This window comes from Balearica regulorum, chromosome 4 (assembly GCF_011004875.1).
Source record: "Balearica regulorum gibbericeps isolate bBalReg1 chromosome 4, bBalReg1.pri, whole genome shotgun sequence".
Classification (NCBI taxonomy): Eukaryota; Metazoa; Chordata; class Aves; order Gruiformes; family Gruidae; genus Balearica; species Balearica regulorum.
In genome coordinates, this window is record NC_046187.1 from 42,103,615 (window position 1) to 42,128,885 (window position 25,271).

Below are 25,271 nucleotides of genomic sequence, written 5' to 3' on the forward strand. Positions count from 1 at the left end.
AAGCCGTGCATTATTTTTTCTTCTTTGGAGTAAAGTAAAGTAAATCTTAATTTATTCAGTTGCATTTCTTTCTCATTTTCCAGTGGTCCAGCATGCTAGGTAGTACATAATTTTTTTAAATGGGCTACAGGCAGTATCTAAATCAATAGCAGTATATCTAATAAATAATATCTTTATATATTTATAATGAATTCTCTTTTTATATCTTATTATTGCTAACAATTGACACCTAAGAGGAAGATTTCTGTGATTTGAAGCAAATATGTTACATGAAACTAATAATTAGGATGCTGATTTATTCTCTCATTCAAGCAAGAAGAGTTGTGATAAGAAACACGGAAAAAGCTTAAGTCTACAAATCTGTTTTCCTCTTGGTTAAATTACTGCAATATGGGAATAGTTGCATAGATCCTAGTGAAGAATTTTGTCTCCAAGATACCACTTGGCCAGAAATAACTTTTATGACCATCTAGCCTGTTCTTTAGGGCAACATAATAGAAAGAACCTACTCAATCATTAGTTTCCTTTCAAGCCCATTAAATACATTTGAGACAATATATCCTTTAGAAAAGCACCTGACTGTAAAGACCACAACTAATGGAGAAGCCATCACCCCCCAGTTAATCTGGACTTGACCAAGAGGCAATGCTCCTGTGCAGGTAGTTTTAACCAGATAAAAAAAGTGTGTGAAAAGTGTAGGTTTACAGCGAAGCTGGAAGAAGTTTCCCAAAACTAAGCGGGAGGAAGTTTTCCGCTCTAAAAATTTCACTAGAGTTTTTGAAAGTTTTGTGGGCTTGAACCTATACTGACATATGGTAACTATCAACTGTAAGGCATGGGTCAGCCTGATATATCTTTGATAAGAAAAGAATAAAAGAGAACAGAGGGAAGAGTTCCAGGGTTTTCCTTGAAAATAAACCTCCCCCCATCCAAAAAAAAAAAAAAAAAAAAAGAAAAAAAAAGAAAAGAAAAGAAAAGAAAAGAACCCAAAGAAGTTTTTAGCTTAACAGCTTAAAAAATCTTATATGGAAGCGCTATTTGTCTAAGCATTTCAGATGCACATCAAAACACACTGTGTGTGTACTTCACCTGCTAATATATGCCGTACTTCCATAGCATGATAAACAAACTTAGCAAATCATTGTACCGTGACCACACAGGTTTTAAAACTCACCAAAAGTGGAGAGTGTCTACATATGTGCCTGAATATCTGCCACTTGGCCTCAAGGCCATTTCAAGTCCCCAAGTAAGCTGATATTTAGCACCTCATAAAAAAGCGGCGTACACCTGAGTAGAGGAAAAAAAGTGACATTTGTTGGTGGTTTATACGGAGGATCACATTACCTTTCTTAAAAGTAAGAGAAAGAAAGATCTTCATCTCTGTGTTTAGAAGAAGGAGAAGCAGTGAGGGTGGTTTTGCAAAAATCTTTGTTTTGGAGAAGGTGCTGTTAACAAAAAAGAGTAGCTTTGCACAACAGCAAGCAAGCATGCTGATTTCTAAAACCGCGTAAAATTGCATTGAATTTTATCCTGAATTAAAAGATTTACAGTACATTCCTAAGAAAAGTTATAGCTACCCTGCACTTACCCTCCAGGTACCTGGTGGCTTTTCGACTATCATGTGCTGAGCAAGATCTCTCTCTGTATACGCCCAGATGCACGTAACGAGTGTGCTTGCTTTAAGGCCAAACGAGAAGGCTACGAGCTGCACAGCCTGCTCTGCTTTGTTTTCCTCAAGTGAAATATGATTTTAAACCTAAATACTGAAATAGCACCAAATATTTAAAATATGTGATAGCTGGTGAGTTTTTCCACAGTGCCGGTTTGTTTCCCATTCCCTCCATGACATCTCGCAACTCTAAGTGCTCAATGACAGCCTGTAGAGGTTTCGCCATAATCCACCTTTATCCATTAACAGACACTCAATCACTAAAGTGCTTACTAGACTAAACATATTTATCCAACCAAATCACACTTTACAATGCAAAACTGCCAATCAGACCCCAGCTATTAACGAGGAACTGCTTTAAGGGGATTTTGGTGTTTGTGCTGTGAAGAGCATGCTTACCTCCAACAAACCACTAAACCAAATTAACATAGCTGTATCCTCATAAAAGAAACCAGATATCCTGTTGTGAAAATAGAAAGCTTGGTAGGACAGGGCTCCTTTGATGGCTAACAGTGTGGCAGACGAAGGCTTCAGACTACAAATCTGGTTACCGCAGGCTCATTACAAAACTCTAGCATTAAGCTTTTGCTAACTTTAAAAGCAAAATAAAAATGTATCATTTGGGTAACTCAGTAAGTCATCAACTTACTAAGTTACTATTATAATTGCAATAAGTGCTGTAATTGTTGGATAAGGCTCCTTAATTCTAATTGCTCCTTTGTCCAAGATCATGTTGTAAAAATGCTTGCATTAGCCAAAATAAAATCCAAGAGACACAAATGTGGTAGTAATAATAATTCTTTTTATTAGCCTGGAAAAGAGGAAGAGAACAAAGCTTTAAAAAGACTTCAAAGTTCTGACCAAGAGAAAAAAAAATCTAAAATCGGAGAAACATGCATACACTCTGCCCTTTTATTAGACTCATACAAACTAAGTGCCATCACCACAACTAGAGTTTGACAGCATTTCTTTCCCAGGCAGCAGGAAAACTTACACCATCCATGTTGCAGGGCTAATTTAAGTTCTCTGTCAAAAACTACATAAAACAGTCCTGTATATTCTCACTAGGAAGCCCTAATAGTTTTAGAGTTATTGATATTATACCTCCTTTAAATCCCAATATTTTAAAGCTGGATTTGACATTTGCTGAGACTTGGTGTATTTTCCCTCCATTTCACTGTAGCAAAAAGAAAGGTGAAGTTTTAAACTCTGAGGTAAGCGACTCCTGAAAATTCATGTTTTTAAGAAACACTTATCAGTTTAAAAATACATATATACCCTTCTTCTTTAATTCCAAATAGCTTTAACTCTGTGATTGAAATATGTATTTCCAATCCTTCACTGCTTATCAAAAATAATGAGCACTTTCTTTTTTACTAGCTTTTATAAACACTTCTGGGGAAAATTTTATGAGCAGCTAGAACAAGTTTTACTTCTTGGAGAGAAGGCTTCATGCTGGAATCATATCCAAAATGAGTAAACCACAACATGAACAGATTTTCCAAAAATCACTAGAGCAGACTTTGTAATTAGAGTTGGAAACATGTAAAGTACAAATTAGGTTGTCATGTAACAGAATAGTATAGTTTTGTAGGCTAGAGTTAGACATCATGTTCCATCGTAATATGTATCCATCGCCACTATGTCTTTAGTATAGTTCTGAACACTTAGGAATAAAACAAAAATTTGCAAAATAAAGCTGTTCCAGGTTTGCGCATATGAATGTCCACATATGTTTTTATACGAAAGAAACTGATGCAGGTTTTCAATGCACAATTATATCACTTACAGAAAGGGAAAAACATCATCATGACACTAGAAGTACAAGAAAAGAACAAATTACAATGCAAATTAAAAAGAGGAATTATTGTAGACCACATTGAATCTTAGTATTTAGACAATACTTGCTGTGGTTAATAAGAAATACATGCTTTCACGCCTTTGCTACATATCCATGTTAATACATTTTATATTCTGCATTGTATATGTGTGTCATACGTAAGCAATGAAAATATACATAGAAAGCACTAAGAAATTACTGATGCCAGAAACAGTTCTCTCCTGATTAACTGAGAAAGCAATGTTAATAACTGTAATGCTGCCAAGTTGGTTCTGTACCACTGATTTGAAACAATTTGTTGTTCCATGGAACATGAATGTCTCAATGTTCCACTTTGTTATTTTTAATTGGTGTTTTGTTTTGAAAGGTACCACATGTAACATATTGAAACTTTCCAGCTAGCAGAAAGTGAAGAATAGTGCGAACACTGGAACAACAAAATATTTCATTCTTTCATAACTTTGTTACTTAAGTAAAAATGAAACCTCATGTTATGTTTAGATGCTAGAGATGTTAATGAACTGTACAACAACTTCATAAGCTCACAAAGAAGGGTGGGAACAGCTAATCTGTTGAATTACATGGTATGCCTCCATTGATACCTGCAATATGTCCAAGTAATAAGAGAACACTGTCCACAGCGCCCATTCTGAGTATCATGCCCCCAGTTTCTATGTACAAGGGCAGTATTATGCCTTTTCATTTGTGACACATGAAAGTGTCAAACTTCCCATTTATTTTCCAGTTGTGTCTTTAAATAGACACAATACATCCAACCAGATTGCCTATATTTTCCACCATATGGCTAGCACTGCTTGATTTGTCTTCTGGAAATAACATGATTCATTATTTAAACTTATTCCACTGTAAAGGCTTTTCCACATGTCACCCAGTATTGATAATCTCTGCAGAATTATATTTGTAGGAGGTACAGTAAGTTGAAAATTTGTTAGCTGTCTCTAAGTATCTTTGATTCATAAAGAAGAAATAATAAATGGTTTCTGTAAAATATTTTAAAGTTAAAATTATTTTAGGACTTCCAAGTCCCTTAAAACCATGTGAATTCATTCATATATGATGTATATATTTACCGAAACATGGATAACATTGTATCATATTTTGCAATTCTTTGCTTCAGACTGAAGCTAGAATCTGAAGATTTCACGTAGAATATATATTGTCAATAACATGATAAATCTTACAAATGCAAGTCTTTTTACAGTTTCCACCTTATATCCACAATATGGTTGTCGTTGTTGCCTGTTGTCCACTACTTCTGTAGCACAAGCTTAGGTACTCCCGTTAAGTTTTTTTACTGTATGAAGCCTTTTTATCATATTTTAACACAGCTTTACACTCTACTGAAAAATCTTCAAAGTTATTGCACCTATTCTGTGTGTCCTTAGCAATGATGTTACCAGCAGGCTATTTTTCTCTCAACTAGCTATCAATTCTTCATTACCCAGGCCAATATAGGCAAAAAAAGTAGATAACAGAGGCAGTATTTGACATCATGGGGACTGCTGTAACTGACCACGAGGAGTCCAGTCCCTTGGGGTTATCAGGTCCCGCTCAGGACTATTTCTGCTGGACCACAGCTCTCCCTGGCAGAGTCATCCAGTTTTGGTCCCCATTTCTCCAAATACAGAAAGGCTTGTTATTTGGAATGGAGCAGAGTATGCGTGTGATGACAGATAAGAACTGGCTTCTATACAAGCTAATAAGATGTATATATACCTACACATACATATCTGAATACGTATAAACAATCTGCTAGCCCAAACCGGCAGGCCAAGAGGAGGAAGCACTTGCTGGCTGGCCGAGCAGTTACTCAAGACACCTTTCTCTTGGCTACCCCAAAACTATTTCTTCTTCTCTTCTTGCTCAAGCAAATAGCTCGGCAAATTTTGTATTGCATAACCCTATCTCAGGGTACTTGAAAGACTGGGTTACCCTCCTTTGTGGGTAAACACCGGTAGGCCCTCTCTAGGCTGCATGTTTGATAAAAATGTTTTTAAAAAAGGTGTTTCCTTAACAAACAGTAAATATTGGCTCTCCTTTATTATGTTAAATAACATAACACATATCTCGCAAATAAGTCAACAGCTTTAGTGAAACATTTTGTTAATTGTTTAGCCAAAGTGTTGCAGCTATCTGTCTGCAAAGAGGTTCCAGAAAGCAATATTACCATAATGGACAGATAGCATCTAACCTACTGTGTAGTAGAATCATTTCATGTAAGAAAACTTCAAATTCTATTTTTCCTTCAGCTGAAATGTTAAAGAAAGATGATAAACAGTTTATTATCACCTGCTCTTCTCAGTCTACAACCAAATCTAAAAATGCACCGCATTCCCTCCACAGTTCAAAGACAAATGGATCTTAAAGTAAACACTACTTTACCTCAAGTGGATGTTACAGGCTCATATGGATGGAACATACCGTTCCTCTATGCTTTAGCTAACCTTTATAGGAAAGTACTTAAAGAGGAAAATCCAGAGCAAAAATGAAATGTGTGTTCCAACTAGAATATGCATAAACAGAACCTTTTAAAATTTCATGAGACTAACTTGTCAAATTCTGACAGCATATAATACATTCAGGGTTTTATAAGTCAAGTAAATCCGTGTGATACCAAAAAGGGGGAAAAGTTGGAAGCCACAGCTATAATATCTAAAAATAGTCTACACTCTGTTTAATATAACAACTATAGGTTGTTGAGCATTTTGATATTGACTGCCTTTTTTTCTTTGCATATACAAATATAGATAGTTTTAGTTTAGACGTATTCTAATTAGATGATGTTAGAAAGCTATTGGGAGAGATGTTTATCCAATTTGCAGTGACGTAGAAAGGGAGGAGATGGTTGCTTGGCCATGCAGTTGTGGCACGGGTTTCAGAAGCATTTATTCTACTAGCTGGTGTCCAAGGGAAGGGCTATTGCCATCTTACTGTCCTGATAAACTTGAGTCTGAATTTTTTACTCAGAAATTTACTTTCTTTTAATAGAGCCTGGAGCTTTTCTTTTTTCTCCCTAATTATCCACAATATCCAGTTTGGTGGACCATTCTGAGTCAAAATAACTTTGGCTCCAAAAGGTCAAATGTGAAATGATATATAACTCTGGAAAGTTGGGCAGAAACTAGTGCTTTCTCAGGGAGAAGCTCCTTTTTAGTCTTGACATCTCACACTGCAAGAAAAGTTCTCCTAATGCAGAGATATACTAACTACACATACACCTCTTCATTAAAACCATACATAGATCAATGAATCTGCCTCAGTACTTCAGTCTGAATTCATGGAAAGACACAGAAAGATCTAGCTAGGCAGGCCAGGCTTGATCAGCCTCACAAATTTTGCTCAAATATCTGTAGGACAACAGTACGTGCCCATTAATTAAAAAAAAAAAAGAAGAAGATTGACAAGTCATTACTGTTACAACTATTCCTTAACTGTTTCACACCATTGCAGCAGCAGTTCCATGCAGGGTCCATCACGTTATGCTCTCAGGACAATGTCCCTAGAAAAGTCAGAAGCCCACACTTTGCATTTAGTAGCCATTGCATTTTTATGTAGTGATGTACTATTCTTTTCCCCCAAACACTATCCTGCAACATTCATCTTCATCTATTGCCTACTCTTTCCCTCCTCCACATTTATTTTAGAAATTGATAATATTAAAAAACAGGTCTTCTTTCTCCTAGATACCAGGTCCCTGATAATCTCACATGACGTTTTAAGTTGCATTTTTGTTGCTGTGAAGCTACACAAACCTATAATTTACATATAGGTTTAAATATGAACATTACTAATGGAAAACCAAACCTCATTTTTTTGTTCAGCTTGTTTGTTCCAGGAAAATATTTATCTGGTTGCCTGTTTCAAAATCCTCTACTGAAAGGTCAAAGATTAAAACCGAGCACCCTCCTCCTGTGCCCTCAAACCGAGCATAGCAGACAACCTCCGTTGTCTTGGTTTCCTGCTACTCAGTATTTGTCAGACACTGATTACGAATAACACCCTGAGCAGTTATCTCTATATGGTATGTTTCTAACTCAAATGTCATAACCAGTGAGTCACCATGAGTAAGAGAAATAAGATTACCTTTTAAAATAAGTTCACAGTAATCCTTTTCTTAAATGTCATAGCTAACAACTCATTCTTTTGCACGACATGCAACTTTGAAGGAAAACCTACTTGTGAATGTACAGTGACTTGGTGTTTCCATGACGAAGAGAGGAGTGGATTACTTTTTCCATACATTTTTATTTGTTACATTTTGGAGCTCAGATCCGTTTGCCACACAGACTCAAATTCATGAGTATCAGTACAAATACGCTACCATTTCTTTCATACATTTCTCTTTTTTTTGCATTCACAACACTTCATAGGCAGAGAGGAAATAAGTCAGACTCTTGAAAATTGGACAGCTTTAAAATAAAATAACGAGCAAAGAATTTTCCAGTAGGTGGGGCAATAAAAATGAAAGGCGGGTCCCCCAAGAGTCACAAACACGGAAGATTATAGCGGAGGAAACGGCCAAGATTGGATAAGCTGGCTGTACAGAGAGAAACAATACCAGAGACACTGGCTAAATGGTTCCACAAAGGAGAATGGAAAGGGAATTTTGAATTGGTGATAAAGGACCCATTATCTAAATTTCTTTAATTGACTGATGTTGCAATGGATGTAAAATAGAAAAACAAGGAAGCCTGTGGAACCATTAGCATTTACATAAGTGTTTGGGGGAAAGACTCAGGGACTGAGAAATTCACTTAGAGCGGTAGAGTTTAGGCAGGATATGAACCTATTTCCAGGAATGGTGGTATTATTAAAGGGACTAACAACTGCTACAAATTTGTCCAGGCTCACAACATGAGCCCATTCACTACACGCAATAATTCATATTGCTGCTGTCTCTGCCACCATATCACAGACCTGAGTGGCAGGTGTGTCCTGGTATCCAGGCCCAGGTCCAGCTGCAACTTCAGAGGTAGAGTTAGTTTCTGTGCTTCATACTCAGGGTGAGCAAAGAATCCATCCAGCTCTGGAGCAGCTCAAGGCCCACCATGGCCATGCTCCTCCCTGGCAGGATTCTGGTCTGCTCCAACACTGAGGCCCCCAGCCTGGAAAGTCTTACACAACTTGTGAACCTTATGTTTCTTATCTTGGAAACAGACATATTTAAAACTTAAAAGGGGTTGAAATCTTTGTCCGCTATTTTCACCACATGAGTATGCTGGAGGAGCAAACATCTTTTTGCTTCCTGCTGTACTAAACTGTGCACACAGATTTGTGAAATGGATGTGGGTCGAGGATCTAGAAAGTCCTTCAGCCTAATCCCACCTAAAGACAAGCTTTATCAATGCTTAGACAGGTCTTTGAAAAGATTACTTCAATGGACAAACATTTATTCCATTTATCAGACAGTCTCGAGATTTCTGTGAATTACTAAACTTGCAAGCTGAAATTGAGCCAGAATGGGGCTGAAAATACAAATCTTCTGACCAGCCTTAGGCCTCCTCCACTGACAATACACCACCACCAGATCACCAGGGGTTTTTTTTTTGGGGTTTTTTTTTTTTTTTTAATCTTCATGCTGCAAAGCCCATATTTAGGTCTCAGAAATGGGTCTCACTTCCAAGACATTAAGTACCATTTCAAAGAAAGGCTAATTTAATAGCTAGAGCACTAACTGTGGACATAGGAGTATAACTTCTGTCTATCAAGAAGTTTTTCACTTGAGACTACTCAAACATTATTTAGAGGAATCAGTACATTTTTCTTGAAAGTCTGAGCCATTCTTTGATGATGTGCATGTCTAAAAATTATACAAAACTTGGTAAGTAACAGATTTAGTGCATAATCTATGAAACTATCAAATATACCAGCTTTTTTGAAGGAATCTCTACCTAAAGACAAGAGTTTTCTGATCAAGCTGTGCTACATAATCAGCACAAGTTTCAGTCACTGTTCCTTTGAATAGAGGAATTAATTCTGATACCCCTTTATTCCATTGCTTTAATCCCCTTCCTTTTTTTTGTAACTGACTCAAGAAATACTGCTAATTTTCAAACAGACTTTGCCTCTTCTCACAAGCCTCTTTTAAAAACAATTCTAGTTCAAGTCAGAGAAATTTGTCCTTTTTAGGACTTGACAATATTCTCTTTTAAGCACTAGATTTTTCTCAAATTCTCTTAGATTTTTCCACATACCTAATATAGGTCCAGTGAAAACAGACATTTTGTCAATGCTGTGCAACTATCACGCTTTCAGGTGAAGACGTAAGAAAATGCCTGAATCACTTTTAAAGGTTTTTTAAAAAGAGTAAAAAAAGGAAAATAATGTCATGTGAAATTTAAAAATAGTTCTAAACACAAATGTACTTGAAACTTAAACCAAAACACTATAACTACTTTATGTTCAAGAATGAAAATGAAGTATCATGTAATACAGTATTTGTTTCAACACCTTGGATTTTTCATTACTTCTTAATGGCAGGTAAGATCCAGATTTTAAGAACTTGAACATTGCCTCACAAGAATTTTATGTACTTGGCAATTGACAGGAGAATAAAAAACCATTTCACCTGAATTTCCCCATAGAGAGATGTCATTGGCTATTAAGATTAATTAGATGGATATCTAATCTAGTTTGCCTAAAAGTTTTAATCTCTCCCTCTCACTAATAATATTATGTAAAAGGTAAGTAGGGGCATTGTTATAACATTTTCCTCTCCCTGGAGATTTAAGTGAATTTAGATGACAGTCTAAACTGCGATGGCAAAAGAGCTGTAGATGGGAAACAATAGGCTGTGATGGCCACTTCATTCTGAGAAGGACACTCATTCACCCTTTTGAAAAAAATATCCATTTGACATGAACTAAACAAAACTCAAAACCAGACTGGAAGCAGAGACCAGAACCTTAGGTCTCTTTGCTGCTTTTTTGCTTTTCATGTGGCCATACACATCTCTCTCATGCCTAGTTCCACGATGGCTCTGTTTCAATGGGAGAAAATCCAAACCACCTGGGGCAGAGGAGCCAGTTCACTTGTACACAGCTTTAATTACAGGTCTGCAGCTATAAGCTCTCTAACCAAAAGGCTATTTAAGATGCACCTGGTGAGTGTTGGTGTCCACATTCTCCTCCTCCTTCTCTGGACATATTACATAGGACTAAAGTGCTCATTTGTCTTAATACAGATAGTAACAGTGTGTTCAGACAGGAACAGTCTCCCAGAAGAGACACAGCTGACAGGTAAGTCACAAGCTGATCACGCAAAGGACCTGAAAGCTAGCTAGAGATGTGACCATGGGGCAAGTAGCTCCAGAAGCAGATCAACTGGCATTGATGGGAGTAATGATTTTACCATTATTTATAAAACTGGACTACTTTTCTCTTTCAGCTATGGCCATGTTTTAAAATACTTGTCTCACCAGTTGTCCCACTTCAGTCATGCCCAAAGACCACTGAAAGTAAGAAGTGCCATACTGGGTTAGGCTAGTGGTCTACTTAGCCTAAAAGTGATAAATTGGGTGTTTAAGGAGACAGTGCAAGGCTGGCCACTTCATGCAATCCTTTTCTCTTGTGCTGTCCCAGCATGCATGCTTGGTGCATTTGGGGTATTAGAGACAACATCGTTCCCAGTCATTTTAGAATCCATTTATGGACCTGTTTTCCTCTAATGAATTTGTTAAACATCCTTCTTTTGTCTGCCTTCACAACCACCTTTGGCAATAGGTTCTGAAATTTCCCTACCTGCTGAGAAAAGTACTTTTTTACTATTTTGAACCAACCTTATACTAGTTTCATGTAGTGCCCTTATTCTTATCCAGAGACACCAGTTCTCTGCTTAACTTACAAGAAATTCATGACTTTGTGAACCCCAATCATACTTGCCTCCAGGCTTTTTTCTCTACTTTGGAGATTCCTAACCTTTTGAAAGTCTTGCCTCTAAAGGGTCCCATCTCCTTAGCCATGTTTGTTGCCCTTCTAACAGCTTTAATTACAATGCACCCTTCTTGAGTTATGAAGATCAGAAACAGACACAAAACTGACACTAATGGGTGTCATTTTGGTGACTTTGATTCTGAAAGGTTGGGATTTGAGCTGTAGATATCAGCGAATGCAGGAGACCTGCTCTTTCCCCATCTGGTGCTCAGCAGTAGGAGAGCAGGTTGGTGCACAGCAAATGTGAATCCTCAGCACCTGCTTCTCAAAAGCTCTTCCAGAACAATCACAAAGTTTCAATGGGTAAGGCCTCTCCATGGCCATGAACAAGTTTATCCCACTACATATAAGAAAATAATTTGATTAATTCTCTCTCCCTCTGTATGTTTAAAGAACATACAGTAACTCAATCAGACAAATTTCTTTAAAAGTTCTTTAAGGCACTAAAGCAACTCTGACTCATTGTTGCACTGGCACAATTAAGACCAGGCCCAATTATTTCAAACCTTAAAGAAATGCAAAACACATTTAGAGTTGAAAAGTCTGTACTATCAATGAGCTCTGCAAAAATTATAGCTAAAGGCTTCTGATTATATTAGCTTAGTGTTTTAGTGAAGTCATTCAATGGGTGAGTCTACACACAGTATTTCCTTGTAGGAAGCTAACAGATTCTGTTTCCAATTCAAATCAGGCGTCTTCCAGCCTCTGCAGCACTGACTCTTACCACCTCTGTAGAGACTGTGTGTGCTTTATCTTTGTGTGATTTATTGTATGACACTGAGCAGCAGCTGACACTGAGACCCCAATACTACAAACCATTCCTCAGGGTCACATCTCTACATTTATGCAGAGATTCGGAGGGTAAAACTGTCCCTTCAAAAGAAAGGTTTTGTAGTTGTGAGTTCAAGTCAACCCAAAAGTTAGATGGGACCTTGTAATTCAGTGTTAAGAGATCTTCAGGGAGCAAGAAATTTGAGATAAATGGCTCCTATCCAGTATGTTTCTCCTTCTCCCAAAATCTGGGACTCCAGTTCATCCCCAGTTTGTACTACAGCCTCTCAAAGTAGCAAGGGTTCAACTTCTCCTGTAATTTCTATTGTACCATTTACTCAAGCACTAATGCTCATCTATTGCCTCTCTACTGAGAGACTTAAATTTCTTCTATTTGCTGATGAGCAGACTTATTCCAAAGCAGCATCCTGGTGTGAGCATCTCTCAACTTCCTTTCTCAGTCAGAAACCCATAAGCTGCAACTTCCGAAGAGGAAGAAAAGATTGTCTTAACCCAGACTAAGATAACCTATGCTGATTAACCCACATTAAAGTCCTGCTGGAGATAAGATTGTTCCAGGCTGAGCCATGTCAGCTAGTCAAGAAAAAAGCTAAGGTTTTTATCTTTAAATCTAATCATATGAAACTAAGTGCAGTTACTTAAGGTACCTGAAATAAAGTAAGCTTACTGAGGAAAGTAAAGTTTTAATTTGTCCATTAAAAAGACTTGGTGAAAAAGTCAGATAAATAAATGTCAGCTGATGCTATCACTTAGACTATTAAAATATATTTTGTTCACAGTTTTGCACTGTGGGGAAGTTAAGTTTGTAAGGAAAAACTTGAATATTGCATATCCTAATATTATTAACAGTGGACCTAGGAACGCACATTCCAGAAGTAGTAAAGACTTATTTAAATTAGTTGGGTTTTAGTTTTTTTTTTTTTAAATTTTATTTTTTATTTCCATACCCTCTTATTTTGACAATGGAAGTCTTCCCATACACTGCAGTAAGCAGGAAACAGATCTCAGGGAAGTTACTGTTGTGGTTTAATCTGGCAGGCAGCTAAAACAACCACACAACCGTTCACTCACTCCCCCTCCTCAGTGGGATGGGGGAGAGAATTAAAAAAAAAAAAAAAAAAAAAGGCAAAAGTTGTGGATTGAGATAAAGACAGTTTAATAGGACAGAAAAGGAAGACAATAGTAGTAGTAGTAGTAATAATAATAATAGTAATAATAATAATATACAAAACAAGTGATGCACAGAACAATTGCTCACAAGCTGAAGCCGATACTTAGCTAGTTCTTGAGACAACTGCCTCCTGGCCAACTCCCAGTTATATACAGAGCATGATGTCATATGGTGTGGAATATCCTGTTGGCCAGTTTGGGTCAGCTGCCCTGGCTGTGTCCCCTCCCAACTTCTCAGGTGCCCCCCATCTTCTCTTTGGCAGGGCAGTATCAGAAGCTGAAAAGTCCTTGACTGCTTGGCAACAACTAAAAACTTCACTGTGTTATCAACATTATTCTCATCCTAAATCCAAAACAGCACTACACCAGCTGCTAGGAAGAAAAATAATTCTGTCCCAGCTGAAACCGGGACAGCTGCAAATCAGTAAAGCTGATGCTAAAGTGTTTCAATAAGAAACACTCTAATTTCAATAAGAATCTGCTAATTATAGAATCACAGAACCCCTTTGGGTTCGAAGGGACCTTAAAGACCATCTAATTCCACCCCCCCCGTCACAGGCAGGGACACCCTCCACTAGACCGGGTTGCCCAAAGCCCCATCCAACCTGGCCTTGAACACTTCCAGGGAGGGGGCATCCACAGCTTCTCTGGGCAACCTGTGCCAGTGCCTCACCACTCTCACAATAAATTGATTGAAAGAGAAATATTTTGCTACAGTTTTCTTGAGTTGAAAGAATTCTGATAAATCCCTAGTGAATTTTGAAAGTGACTTGACTTCCTGCTCCTCTGCCTGAATCCTGGCCTTGTAATGTGGTGAGAGGAGCCGGGAAGCCCAGCTGCCTGTCACCAAGCACGGCCGCAGCCTGTCTCTAAGGGCTTTCCAATATCCTGCCTGGGACTAGCCAGAAAACCGTATCCCTTAAAGCTGAAGATACTAGATCCACCTGTACTCCATCCTCTAGAGCAGCCTTCAGGGAAAGTGGAAAAAAGGTGTTCAATTTATGTTTGTGAAAGTAACGAAGTCAAATGCAAGAAGAACAGAGTGTTACGGAATTAAATTTCTCCAGCAAGCACTACAATAAAAGGATAGTCATGCTGGATGAAAATCTTTATTTACTTGCTTCATCCAGACGATGTGAATCCCTTTTCCACTACCCGGCCAAACGGCTGACATAAGTAGTGCTTAGAATAGCTCTCAGGGAACATTAGAGAACAGGGTCTTTCTTTTATGTATTTGTTATCTGTGTTGGCTGATCCTCAATATTTTCATCATCTTCATAGAGGTTGTGTTTCCTTCCAGTGTCTTTCACCATCCCTGGGGACTCTTAAACATTTATGTCTGCACTCAACAGGAGAAACTGAAGATATTGTACGTGACTTCAAGCTAAATCCTAGAGCAATGTATTACTAGGGAAATCATGAAATTCTGGCAGATCTGCCAATTTTACTTGGTAGAAGAACTATGGAAAACCTGTACTTGTAGCAGTCAACAGGCAGATGTACACAGTAACATAATAAAGTGTAAGGCAAGTATTTAACAAATCATATAATTGCTTGCACTTCTGGCTTCTGTAGATTGTTATTGACATATCAGCATTTGGATCCTTGAATTAAAGGGGAGACTAGTAGACTTAGCTCATAGATACCACACTTATTTTCCCTCCACCATTCTAAAATTTCAAAAGAGAAATGATAAGGGAAAAAGAGAATTATCAGAGAAACCTGATTTATAGTAGGTAGGTACTCAACACTTTTTCAAGACTATCAGACTGTTTTGAGGGCAAGGATTTGGGTTATCCATTAGTTATGTTTCCAAAAATATTTGGCATTATGTATTATCTTATCCACGAGCAGTTCTGCAGGAAGCAGATCAGCATTTACGTTTTTTCTTAAGAAATAGCTTTAAAAATAGATACTTGGAGCTATTACCAGCTTATTAAGAAATATAATGTGGGATTTATCACCAGTGAAATATGATTATTACTCAAATATGATATATTTTTCATCATGGTTATTCATTTATGAAACATACTTAACTCATCACAGCTGAACTCCAGCTTGTAATTTCTTGTGTTGCACAAGTGAATTTAGTGTTCCATTAAAATACTCAATGACAAAAATCTGACATTTTCTTTTGATCAAATCCTTTACAACAAACCCAACTGCATAACCGATTCCTTTAGATCTTCTAGTGAAACTAGCTATTGCAAACAAAGAGTTTGAAAAATGTAGTTTATTTTTAGCTGATAACGGAGTCCAAAATCCCCACAGCAATTACCACATTAATTCATAATATTGAACTTTATCGCAAATTAATATCAAGCAACTAAATAAAAAGGATTTTACTTTGTGCTTTGGCTACTCTCTACGCTTTAATGAGCAGAACTCTGTTCTACTCACAGACCGCTCTGACTTCAGCCAAGTCCAGGGCAGTATGAGAACTGCGGGGTCACAGCCATCTCCCCCTCTTTTCTCCCACACTGAGTCAGAAATGACTCCAATCATTTCAGTGCTGATGCACTGCATTCAGTGGGAATCTTCCTGTTAACTTCAGTGGGATGACACTGCAACTTTGAAGTTAAAGAAAAAAGTTCCATGTCTTTGACAAATTATCATATAATTAAAAAAATAATTTAAGTTCCAGTTCTCTATGAAATTGTCCACAATGGGGGGTTTTTTTGTTCTTTTTTTTTTTTTTTTTTGGTTTGTTTTGGCTTTTTGTTTGTCTTTTGACAGCATTTCTGTCACAGAAAAGGTATCTTTTTTTCCTTATAATGTATGAGCAACTTAGCAAGGATGTTCTGTTCCAGCCCTTTTCTGGAGGAAAAGTAGTATTTTAAAAGGAGTTTAAGTGTTTCAGGAGTACAAGTATCATGAGAAGTTAAATAGCTACTTGTAATTCTGTGTAAAAACTCATTAGTGCTTACTCAATGTGTTTCATGTCACAAAAAAATATAATCCTGTGCACTAAAAAATAATGTGCACTGATGTGATCATTCTAAGGGGGAGAAATTGAATATTTCAGGATCAGATAACATTCACACAGTATTCTAAATCTAAATATGTGGCTGATTAGGAATGAAATAAAATGACTTCAAGTAGGCTAGATTTTCAGGTAGTTAATTTACGTCTGTCATAGAATGCATTTTTTTTCCAGGTAGCGTGAAGTGTCTTCTACTTTTGTCCTCTAATAACTTTTTTTTTCTGGTGTCTATTTAAAGGCAGTCGTGAAGAGTTGAATGAACATTTAATTAATATCTTTATTACCTTGCCTTTACCAGAAATTCTTTAAATTTTATTTGCTCAGGTTTTGTATTACCTTCCTCTCCCCCATCCCTGCCCCTCCCCTGTCAGAAGGCTGCATCACTTCGATCTTTTTCAGAAACTGTCTCTTCTTATTTTTCACTGCTGGGGAAAGACAATGCCTTGAAAAGTTTCTATTTCTTTTATTATTTCATTACTATAACTTGAAATACGGCCTCTGGTCCATGGTCACAGGTTTAGAAGGATTATTATGCAAGTTCTTGTTTGTACTACCTGGCAACAAAACTTACTTGTTTTGGTGCGAGACCAGCGTCCTGCAGCATCAACTCTTGAGAATATTTCTGAAGATTACATTGGTAGTTTTTCAGTCTTAATTGCTCTCCTTGCATAGCTCATCCTTTGTCATTAAGTACTGTGAAAATATTTGCTTAATTTTTTATGCCATTTGAAGAAAATAATTTAAGAATGGTTGTCTCAAAAGAGCACTTGTATTTAGACAAGAAAAAGAAAATCTTAACTAAGCTGCTCTTGTCTATTCCAGGTTTACACTGAGTCCTCCTCATAGAAGCAAGGTTCTACTTTTCCACAGGCTTGTCTGACTACAGAAACAACACAAATTAGTACAATAAACTGTTTGCATTTTATGATAAGATAAAGACCTTTTCCTGAAAGTTTGTTTTTTGGGGAAAATATTTTGCAATAGTGATAACTCATTGTGAGATGTTTGGTTATTTTCCTTCCTCTGAACCCAGCTGTAGGGATCTATTTAGATTTATTATAGAACGTAATTAACTCTCAACTTCTTTGAAATAAGAAACTTGTGCTCACACTTGTATCGGTTTCACCAGCAAAATGTAGGAAACTAGGAGTTTTCCGGTTTTTAGCTTATGAACTGCCTTTTTACAAGCCAATCGACATTTGACATGGAGAAGAGGGAGAAAGTAAGATTATGTTCATACCTGCTAATCCTGTGTGTACATTGTGATCCGTACTGCTGCTGCGCTCAGCACAGAAAACAAAGAACACAATGTTAACGTACTGTTTGCCTCGTGCATAAAACACATTTCTTCCCCTCTAACATCCATTAACCTAGACTGTAAAGAGCAAATGCTTTGCTTTTTGGTGGAAATGCTTCCCTGGGTAGGCATGTTTTCTAAAATGATTTGGGTACTGTTCTGAATACTAATGCACAAAGTCCAGAATCTCTAACTTTGTGATGAAGTAATTTCCATGAAGAAATACTGCTGTGGACACTTAACTTTTGAAACAACAAAACCAAAAAAACCTCAGAGAAAGTTTCGTGGTTTCTCAAAACCCAAAGAACCTAAATGTATACGATATATGCTTTTTATTTTTTTTTTTTTTTTGGCATTCAGCTGTGATATGTTATGCACTCAACATGTTTTTCTAGCATGACATATTAGAAAAAAAGTCCAACTTATTTTATATACAGACTGAAAAGCTGCTTAAACAGGATTTGCTCTGATTTCTCTCCAATTAAAATAGAATGCAAATAGCTGAAAGTTCTTAAACAATGTAAACAGCAACAGTAAGGGTACTATTAAAAAGTATCTGGCTGTAATTTTAGCTTTTAAAACTCTGTTTTTAATTTTTCCCTACATACCACTGGCAAAAAAAAGGGACAAATGAACAACAATGTAATGGAAACATGAAAAAATATCTTTTCATACCTTTTGACTTATATTTTTAGCTTCATTCCTTACATCATCAGGACAACTGTTGCCTAGTAATTCACCATCTCAGTCTTCCCTTTAGTTACTTCATGTAGTAACTTCCTCACTTTAAAACCTAACAAGCCAATGAAGATTTTTGTAACTTGCTTACCAGTGTAAAAGACCACATGATGCTTTGCAGTCTTGCAGTCTCTCCAGCTCCCCCTCAGAGAGAGAGGTGATCCCATCGTTCCCCAGCTGACAGCACCTACTAGAGTGAAATTCAAATCCCCATCTGTAGGATGCCAGTGCCACATAATGACATCAGTTATGACTATATGTCATCATTTCAGTTTCCGTTACCATATCTATTATTGTCTGAAAAGAGGATCAAACATTTTATCTTGGTACACCTTCAGTTCCTCAGCTCACCTAGGTAAGGAAGAGATTTTGGGAATGGAGTGGTAGAAGGTGAGCACACATATTTATGCACTGACTTAACATAAATAAGTCAGTTCTTTCCACTCTCAAGGTCATACAAGGGGTTTAGAAGTAACTGTAGAGTGGAAAGGTGCTTCCTGAATTTAGAGCTTTCATACTCCTTACTTCTTCTCTAAAGAAAAAAAATAAATTAAAAAAACCATAAAAATTTCCCTTGTCCTGTATGCTTGTAGTTTTGTCAAAAGTACTATTAATTCTCTGCAGTGCCAAAACTGCAAAAATTAAAGGTATTCAGGTCAGTCTTGAGGAAGAAGGAAAGCTAAGATTGCTAGTAGGATGAAATAATCATTTACAAGCAGTTTTACTCTAACCTTTTGTAGAGGCCTGCAAAAAATGCTACAAATGATGAGATAGCAATTGATTCTATTATTTCGATAGCTTCAGGTTTCCTCATAGTAATTTCTGTAACTAATGGGATAAGTCATTTCAAAATGTGTGGTTTTTCATTTATTTTGCAATTAGAAATTGAGTTCCATACAGACAAGGAGAAATAGCACAGTTTATCTATTTACTACCACCAACATGGTTATGAAGAACATTCTATTTGTTGCAGAACTTTTATTTTATGCTATCTGGATTAATAGTGTTGGTGATGATTTAAAATTTGTGAAACAGGAAAGAATAAGCTTCCCCATCGCGGCTGAAAAAGCCACTTCCAGCATCAACCTGTGCGCCTGAGTTCCTATGGGAAAAGACATTAATATTTATTGCTGGAGGTCTTTGTTAAATATAATGGGAAAAAAATTTCTATACATGCATGTGGAGATCTGAGCTCAGCAAAAGAGGGAATTCGGCCCTTAATTAGCAAATATTTCATGGCTGTCTTTTTTCAATCACCTGCTGTGTACAGCCACAGCCAAATGAGAGAGAAAATTGTTTGTGGGAAAGTCTATTCAGTCCTTTTATGTTCTGTTTAAATTGTGGATATTGTGTACTGTGAAGGAAATCTTCAGAATTCAAATATATATAGTATGGTTGATACTATGATTTTTCATTTATAGTTTTAAAAATGTTACTTATATTATTGACAATTTGAGCAACTATAGGCAGTTATTTCTGAGTTTTTTTCCATAAGGACTTAATGACAAGGAAGAAGATTTCAAGTTCAGTCAGACTAGATAAAAGAATTTTAAAAATAAAGTGGCATTTATGATATTTTATAATCTCTTTTGGATGCACACGGGTATACCCGAACATTTCACTATTATGCTTATGATGTTCAAAGACAGCATAGACATTTTTGTCTAACAATAAGGATGGTTATGTACTGCTTGAATCTTCCAGTATAGGCAGTCTGTGCCAACAGAATAAAACTATCGAGTATTTGAAGAGCATTAACAGATGATAGGTAAGGTTAAAACCAAGGGTTTCTTTTAAGGGTCATTCCACTTTGTGATCTCTATTTTTACTGACTTCCAGATTATCTGGGCTTGGAAAATACGTTCCTTGCAGCAGAGATGCAAACTTTTCATTGTGCTCGACAAAACACTTAGGATGTGGGTCAAATAATTACTAATGCCATGTTATATTCTTCCTTCCGTGTTCTGGACTGTAATCCCACTCACTGGCCATGTGCACCAATTTTGTAAATTCAGTATTATGTTTAAATCCCAGTGAGATTACTCGAGTTATTCAAACATAAATCTTTCTAGGATTGGGGCCTAAGGCTATGTAGTCCCAGGGCAGGAAAACTTTTTAGCTTGCCTTCTACAGGGCCAAGCACACTGTCAGACATAACAAATAAATAATACTGTGGAAATATCATTATCTGAGTCACAAGTCTATTTTTGCAAAAATATCATGTTCCCTAGTGGTTGAAACATTATTCCGGGCTAGATCAATCTTGAGTTCGTATTTCAATGTTACATATCATAGCATAGCCAAATACTATGTAATTCATCCTCTGGATTCCTATTTACCATTAAGAACAACATAGTTTTTTTTCAAAAAAAGAATAAAGATTTTTCCATTTTCTTTCCATGAACACAGTAAATATAGTATTAGAACAGAAAAGCTCTACTTAATGTCAAATATTTCCTTCCATTTTTATAAGGACTATGATATTCTTTGACCTTCTAATTTTACATCAATAATACCTACTCCACTGTATTCAGTTGCATGTAGTACCTGGAGTTAACTACCGTACATATTCTTGACTCATGCTTACATGCATGGGTTATCCCTATAGCAACACATGAGATCAGCCTAGCAGCGATGCTTTTTCTGGATAAGTGAGAACTGCAAAACCCTGTAGATTTCAGAGTCTCGATAAAGTGTTTCCCTTCCTGGACTGTAAGAAATTCTGTCTGGGGATCAAAATAGTACGGTGTGCTGTTGAAGAAGATCATTCCTCTCCTGCAAGGCAGGATCTCCTACACCACTGTCACCAACAGTTGTTTGTCCAACTTATTCTGAGAAACCTTGAATGGTGGAGACCTCTGAGCAACATGCTTCACAGTCTTTACCACTAGAGAGTCTTCCTTTATGTCTAACTGAAATTTTCCTTTGTGATTAAATGGTAGTAATTATATTCTATTTTCACACTCACTTTTGTTTCCTTTTCCTGTGACGTCAAACCTTTGAAATCTTTACCAAGATAGAGGCTTCAGCAGTGAACAATGAGGTCGTTAAATGCTAGATCATTCAACTCTCTGGTGCCTTAAGACTGCAGATCAAAAACATTTTCTCCCTCTTCCCTTGGTTTAGTTCATTGGGCAGAACTGAAAATATGGGTATGAGGGCTCAATTTGCTTGATTCCCTCATCACAATAACCACCCATTTTCCTCGTTTGCACTTAATTTCTAGACACCTCCTTTCCTAATCACACTATTAACTCAAATTATTCTTGTATAAAATTATTCTGAATTACATTAACTTTTTTGTCCTACGCTGGCTACAGGTACCAGGATATTCCTCTCACGTACCCTGTTTGTTGGTGTTCCTAATCCCCAGCTACCTGACAATTAACCCCTTCTTACCAGTCATTTAGTCAATAAGCACTGAACAGGAAAGAAAATGAACAGGGAAAGGAGATGCCTTTTGTTCTGTGACTCTGGAATCACAGTCTTCAGTGGTGTGATGTAAAGATTAACAATAAAAAGAGTCCAAGCACTACAATAACTGTAATTTTTCAACCCATTCCTCTTTCTGGTGGGAAGCTTTAGCCAGAGAAGCCCCATGTACAGTTTCTTTTCCCGTCCTGGGAGCAATTCTGCAAATCTTCCCATAGATCACCTGTCTCCTCCTGCTCTCCGTCTCCTGAACTGAGAGCTGGCAGCCATCTGTCTCACACACCATCCAATTTTTCAGTGGAAAATTGCCACCCCTGCCCAACTGATGTGGAGGCACTGGTTTGTCATGAAAGAAAAGATCAGTTCAACATTTGAGGATTGCTCAAGTGCATACTTTGATTCAATCGCTCTTTCCGGACAGATCTACTGATGCATTTCTGATGCAAGTATTCCTGCAAGTACTTACCCATTTCCATTTATCACATACGTCTCTCTCTTCACTTCACATCACCTTTATTCTAGAGCCTTCTGTTTAATTGCTCCTTCTGGGACCTGGTGGTTGTTCATTTTTACCTTGTTTACTCATTGTCCGAGCAATGAAACTAGCAGTCAGACAGAAATGGTAGCACTGAACATGTTGTATACGCCCCTTTTTGACAAAAGTGACTGCTCGTTGAACACAACGGGAGAGGACTGAGCCCACCAGACCTTCCTGCTCTCAGGTATGTCCTGCTGCCTTCTTGTGGAAGCTACCTCCCATTTCTTGTGAACTGGTGAACTTCATGGATTCTGTTTTTAAATATACTTGTTAATAGAATCATGATTGTTGTCAAAACTGTAAACCAAGTACAAAATACAGCCCTGCTGGATGTGCAATGAAAAAAAGACAGGGAAAATACAAACCATATTGGAGACTTCAGAAAAGTGACTTGCTTAGGACAGAAGCGGCATCACCTAAGACAACACTGCTATTGGTTTGAAACTTTCTGCACCCTTTGAACCAGTTTGGAGGGAAAAGTTATATCAGCTCTCATTTCATAATAGTGTTTTGCTGTGAATATGCAATCAACAACAACAAAAAAATCTAGTTGAAGGATCTAGTAAGACTTAGCAAGCAGAAGGTCTCTTAGCAACAAAACCCCATAACTAATGTGAAGCAGCTGTGGTAATTTTAGAAAATGGCTCAAACTGTTGAAAAGCCATTAGGAAGCTGATATATAGAGAATAAAAAGAACCACTCAACTTTAAAAAGATTTCCCAATATGGAGTGTTATGTTATTTTATAACCAAATCTTAGTCATCCAAAGTTTACATGCCACAAAATGCTATTTATGACCATGTGGCTGGACTTTCTACAAGTAGCTGGAATTCCATCACATACCTGAAATTCTCCCTGAAAAAAGAAATTGCCAATGGCTAAGCACATACTCTTCTGCAGTAAAGGTGCGATCGCTATATTTCAGCGAAACTGATGCCACTTATGGTTTGATTTATTATATGCACTTGGAATGGGATCCTAAATAATTGGAATCAATTTCTTTAATCCTGTAACTTTCAGTCTCTGTTGGAAATAATGAAAGCCACTTGCTTTTGGTAGGCTTTGCATATATGGCTGATCATCACACATTAGCTAACAGGCTCTCTAGCTTATTTGACTGCTTCTTTAATTGGAAATATCCAGTAGCATGAAGAATGGCATATTTAAAAAACAGTATCTGGAGCAAAAAATCAAAGGTGTCAGGAACAACAAATTTTGTTGGTTTACTCTTCATGCTGCTACTGATTGATGCATTACTAATAATTTTTACTACTCATATTTATTATTCTACCATGGCCTCAGAATAGCCTAAAACCTTGGGCAGGCAAAAATTGGTCTCAGTTAGTAAGCATGTCAGCTGGCTTCAACTAGATTCAAGCAGGCTTAAATGCTTTTTTGAATAAAGGCCAAAGGTTGGAAAAATAAAGAATATTAATTAAACAATCTTCATTAGGCTGAAACAGCTATATAAGCTGAGTTGGATGGGCTTCCAGGTATTCAGCAGTCCCAGATAAATGTGGATGGAGCTACATAATTGATATGTGTGTGCAATGTGAAAAACTTCTCTGTGCAACCCGGCACATCAGACTCACTGTTTTTGAATCTACCCTTGCCATCAGGTCTGACTGCGCATGAGGAGACCAATATTCAGTCCTGCTCACTTGTATTGGGCAGCTGAACTCCCGTTTGCTTACATTAAAATAATTGTACTTGATCACATCTAAACCTACTCAAAGGATTGTTGGCAACCTCTGTTTGTCTTATCTGCTTTCTGAGAGAGACATGTTTTCTGCACAAGCTGCCTGATAGGAGACAAGAAGCAAGATATATGCTATGGCATTGAATGATAGTTATTAGGAAAGCAAATATCGAATCAGCTTTAGAAAAAATAAATTTTGAGAGAAAAAATATTTTTTGAGGGAAATAATAATTAAAAAAACCAGCAACACAATTTAAGATGATCAGATGATAAAAAGATCTCATAAAAAGAGCTTCCAGCTCTGATAGCCACCAGGTAAGGACCCCAAAGATTAGTGTCTATAAAACATGCAAAAGAAGACAAGTTTTCACAAGTAAGTGGATTCTTGAAAGCTCAGTAAGTTGCTTTTAATATTCTCCAATAAACAACAGGGAAAGCTCCACTTTTTTAGTATCATGTTCATGTCTGCCTTTTTAGATTCTCTGTTTTATGGCCACTGATGTTAAAGTGAGGATGGACTGTTTGTTGCAAAACAAGTGATAAAACACAGCACAGAAAAGATCATATCATGATTTCACAATATGGTGTTTTGGGCTGCTTTTAATTGGACTGACTCATACAGTCTCTTTCATCTATTAGATTAGATAACAAGGTTATTAATGTAAAACAAATGAATCAAGATTATTGGACAAATAAAACTAAATCTAACAAAAGATATGAGGTTGTACAGGAATTATGATATTTAGTGGCTTTGACTCAAAGTTTGAAGGAAATTGGTAACGCTGGCAAAGCTTCACTTTTGGCTTTAAGTCAGCTTAGAAACCAAATGAAGTCAAGTAAAGAAACAAGAGAACATTTTTTCAAGAATGTCCATAAAACTCAAGCTATCAGAATATCTGAAATAAGAGATGTCTTCAAGTCCATTTATTTATGGAGTTAATTACTTCTTTTAAAAAATGTCATAAAACCCTATTTTATAACCTGAGTATTGTAAAATACATGACAAACAATCTGCCTAAATCACTGTTATAAAAACCGATTTATAGAGGAGACAATTTGAGATGAAAATTTCTGCAAATGCAAATTACATAATTCAATTAATGAAATAATAATTTATTAAATCAGTCTGTGATGAGAAGTCAGGAAAGAGGTACAACATGT